Source organism: Lipotes vexillifer, unplaced genomic scaffold (genome assembly GCF_000442215.2).
Source record: "Lipotes vexillifer unplaced genomic scaffold, Lipotes_vexillifer_v1.1 scaffold308, whole genome shotgun sequence".
NCBI lineage: Eukaryota > Metazoa > Chordata > Mammalia > Artiodactyla > Lipotidae > Lipotes > Lipotes vexillifer.
The window spans coordinates 2,450,641-2,455,613 of record NW_006792985.1 but is presented as its reverse complement, the minus strand read 5'-3'; positions in this window follow the sequence as shown (position 1 = coordinate 2,455,613).

Sequence of the window (4,973 nt, the reverse complement as noted above, 5' to 3'; positions counted from 1 at the left end):
CTTACTGAATGAGGCAGAGTGTAAAGACCCAGCCATGTCTGCCCAACAGGGGCAGCGCAGAGAGGCAATATTCACTCCGGAGCTTCCTGATGGGCTAACCAGGGTTTTATCAAACCAACATCACACTGTGACTCCTTCTCTGCCTGATCTTGTTTCCTTCTTTCTTTCACAGATGCTGATCCCTGAGACACAGCTCTCACACCCCAGACTCCTCCTCAGTACCTGCTTCTGGAGAACCCAACCTGCCCTACAGCACACCCCAGGCCAGGCCACCCCACACTCAACTGGCGGCCCCTGTCCTCGATTTGTTCTTCCCTGACTTGCCCATCTTAATGCTAGGCTTGAGCTGTAGGCCACCAATTCAGGCAGCCTTTCTTTCCTCACTTTGTACCCCAAGTCTTTCCCTTGACCCTGAACTGCGGCTCTCTGGCGTGTGGTCTTCCTGCCTCTCCAAAATCAGTGACACAGCACAGCAGAAGAGAAGCTTAGGACAGCTGGACCATCTCCTCACAGGCCTCTGCCCACCAGCCCAAACCCACACACAGGGGCCTCAGCTCACGTGGGCCAAGCCAGGTTCCGGGAGCTGGTAGAGAAGCTGTGTGTAAGTGCATATGAAGATGCCCCTTATCCTGGGACGTGTGGATTGCTCATGTACTTATGGCTCCCTTAGCATTTGCTGGGTTTGCTTTAAGGGACAGGAAATTTTTAAAAAATAGAGTTACCATATGATTCTGCAATCCCACTCCTGGGCATATATCCAGAGAAAACTCTAATTCGAAAAGACACGTGCAGCCCAGTGTTCACAGCAGCATTATTTATTGATACAATAGCCAGGACATGGAAGCAACCTAAGTGTCCATCGACAGATGAATGGATAAAGAAGATGTGGTACATATATACGATGGAATACTACCCAGCCATAAAAAAGAACAAAATAATGCCATTTTGCTGCAACACAGATAGACCTACAGATTATCATACTAAGTGAAGTAAGTCAGACAGAGAAAGACAAACATCATGATATCACTTATACGTGGAATCTAAAAAAAATGATACAAATGAACCTACTTACAAAGCAGACGTAGACCCACAGACATAGAAAACAAACTTATGGTTACCATAGGGGGAAAGAGGGCTGGAGGGATAAATTAGCAGTTTGGGAATAACAGATACACACTACTATATATAAACTAGGTAAACAACGAGGACCTACTGTATAGCACAGGGAAATACACTCAATATTTTGTAATAACCTCGAAGGGAAAAGAATCTGAAAACATATATATATATATGAACTGAATCACTGTGCTGTACAACTGAAACTAACACAACATTGTAAATCAACTATACTTAAATAAAATACAGTTTTTAAAGAAGAGAAGTTTAGGGCTTCCCTGGTGGCTCAGTGGTTGAGAGTCCGCCTGCCAATGCAGGGGACACGGGTTTGTGCCCCAGTCCGGGAAGATCCCACATGCCGCGGAGCGACTGGGCCCATGAGCCATGGCCGCTGAGCCTGCGCATCTGGAGCCTGTGCTCCGTAACGGGAGAGGCCACAAGAGTGAGAGGCCTGTGTACCACAAAAAAAAAAAAAAAAAAAAAGAGAGAGAAGTTTAAAAATTAAGGCAGGATTTTGGTGGAAAAACACTTGTGTTCCAGTGAAGTTTGACTATTTGTGGGTAGAGTGCCATAGGTCTGGTTTACCTCGAGCGGTTCTGATTTAAGCCTGCCATCATGGTATAATTAGCAAGTAGCATCATGTTTCACTCTCAAGCGTCCCAGTTTGGTGATAATGAGGTCACCCAGTATAAAGGCCATGTGACTTCACAGTAAGTCTCTATCTGTCTAACCCCCTCCCCAATCTTGGCCATGCTGAGAGAGAGGGATGGTGGTGCTCTAGGTGGTGAGTGGAAAGAACATGGTCCCAGGACAGACTTGGGAATGAGTAACCTCTGGACCAGGCACCAGCTCAGAGACTTGGATGAGTTCCTGAGTCTCCTCTTGCTTTATCTGAAAAAATGGAATAAAGTACACTCAACCTTTTACACGTGGTTGTTGAGAATATCAAGTAAAATAATGGATGTAAAGTTGCTTTGAAACTATAAAGCCCTATTCAGATGTCAAGTAGGAACAAAATGCCCAACATAATAAATAGTTGCTAAATGAGTGAATGAATGATTAATTGACTGATTAAATGGCAAGGGAGAGATTTTAGGTATAATTATTATCAATATGTGGGAATGAAAACCAGCATTTTTTCCTAAAAGTCAATGGGCCTCCCGTTAAGAGGTAGAGTCTAATTCCCCTACCCGTGTATTGGGCTGGACTTAGGGACTCACGTCTAATGAAGAGAATGCAGCAGAGGTGACACTGTGTGACTTCCAAGGCTAGGTTATAAAAGGTGCTTTAGCCTGGCTCTCCCTCTCTTGGGATTTCTGCTCTTCAGTCTCAGCCGCCATGATGTGTGGAAGCCCAGGTGACAATGGAAAGCCCAAGTGTAGGGTTTTCAGTCCTCAGCCTCAATCGAGGTCCTAACAAACAGACAGCTTTTGAGATGACTCCAGCCCCAGTCACTATCTGATTACAACCTCAGGAGAGACCCTGAGTGAGAACCTCCTAAGCCCAGTCAACAGTAAGTGATCGTTTTGTTTAAAAAGAAGAAGTCAACGGGCATGTGTTCTGAAAACAAGATGCTCTTCTTGGTACAGGCTACTTCCCAAGGATGTAAGAAGGAGCACACTAAATGTGACATTGCCTACACAGCTAGAAATGTATGGCCCTGACAATAGCCTTAGGGGAGGGCCACTCAAAATGTTCAGTTATTTTTAATAGCCAGTTATGACTGTCATCTCCACATTTATCTTAATCTTTGAGATTACATTTTCAGGCAATACCACCTCTTGGGATAATAGTTCCATAAGCTTCTTGCCTATGAAACACTTCCAGAATTTGAAAAACAAATGTGTGCTCAATTTCTGTACTGCACTTAACCATTTCAGAACTTACAATCCCATTCGCTCTCAAATTTAACCTTTCCAGACTGAGAAGTCTGGTATTTTTCATCACATCCCCTATTGGCCAACAAACATGGCACCTAAAACACTCAAGGCCTGTGAAGTCAGTGCAAACTCCCAATGAAATGGAGTTTAAGTAGGTTATTTGTTAATATGTGTATGGTTTTAATTGAGTTTGAAGATAGCATGTGGGTTTTTAATTTGTGTAAAAGAATGTAATACATACTGGAGTACTTGAAAATAAATGTATAATGCTCTGAACTGAATGTTAAGATTCTTATGTGTGATTTTTATTACACATTAAAAACTAAAACTTTTCCTTGGGAATAAAGCATCACAATCATAGCATAATACAAAACAGCCAGAAAATGTTTGCATGCATCAGGCCACCCCTGCTCAAAACCTTTTTTTTTTTTGACTTTTTACATTTTTTTCCCACCTTTGAGATATTATTGACATATAACATATGTGCATATGTACATATATTGACATATAACATGTACAATGTGATGACTAGATATATGTATATATTGCAAAGTGATTACCACAATAAACTTAGTTAACATCTCTTATCCTTTCACATAATTACAATTATTATGTGTGAGGTGCTAACATTTAAGATCTACTCTCTTAAAAACTTTCAAGTACATAATACACTATTGTTAATTATAGTCACCATGCTGCACAAAATGTATTTAAAACAATGTAGATGTCCCTCAATTTACTGGTCAAATTATGGTGCTTCCATACTATGAAATGTTATTCATTTGTTTAGAAAAATAAAGTGAATTGATATTTAGAAAGTTCTTCATAACATACTACCACTTGATTAAAGTAGGCTAGAAAATAACTATTAATACCACCGTGCAATTTATGAAACTAAATGTATTCCTTAAGTCTAGAAAGGTATAACCAAAAAAAAGAAAAAGAAAAGAACTTAGAAAAGTATAAACAAATATTTATATATAAACAGGTTGTCTATGAATGGTTGGACTGTGAATACATTTTTCCTTCCTTTTGTTTCTTTTCAAAACCTTTAAGAGGGCTTCCCTGGTGGCGCAGTGGTTAAGAGTCCGCCTGCCAATGCAGGGGATACGGGTTCGTGCCCCGGTCCGGGAAGATCCCGCATGCCGTGGAGCGGCTGGGCCCGTGAGCCATGGCCGCTGAGCCTGCGCGTCCGGAGCCTGTGCTCTGCAACGGGAGAGGCCACAACAGTGAGAGGCCCGCGTACAGCAAAAAAAAAAAAAAAAAAAAAACCTTTAAGAGTTACTATGCCCTTGGACATATATACCCTACCAAACGTGAAATAGATAGCTAGTGGGAAGCAGCCGCATAACACAGGGAGATCAGCTCGGTGCTTTGTGACCACCTAGAGGGGTGGGATAAGGAGGGTGGGAGGGAGGGAGACGCAAGAGGGAAGAGATATGGGAACGTATGTATATTTATAACCGATTCACTTTGTTACAAAGCAGAAACTAACACACCATTGTAAAGCAATTATACTCCAATAAAGATGATAAAAAAAAAAAAGAGTCACTATGCCTTGCCTTGCAGAATGGAGTCTACATTGCTCAAATGGATGGTGTCCACAATTGGACCTCCAACCGTACGCTCCCTACTTCTCAACAAAAGGTCAGATGTGATAAATAGGATCTACTTTCTGATTCCCATACACACAGGGCTACGTTGCCTCTCCCCGTCATATGTTTGCCAACCCTGCCTCCACAGCTGGAGTGTCTGTCCATCTTCACCCACTTTTCCAAATCCCCTTTTGCATTTCTTTTTTGAGTCCTAACTATTTATAAGGATTGATATTTTAGGACTATCTTCTTTCTTAGAGGTCTTCCAAAGAACAAAAAGAGAATTCCCATATTTTTAATTAAATAAAAACTTCTATCTTGCCATTACCATATGGACCCTTTTATCTAAGGGTAATGTGTCTAAGATACAACGTGGGATCTT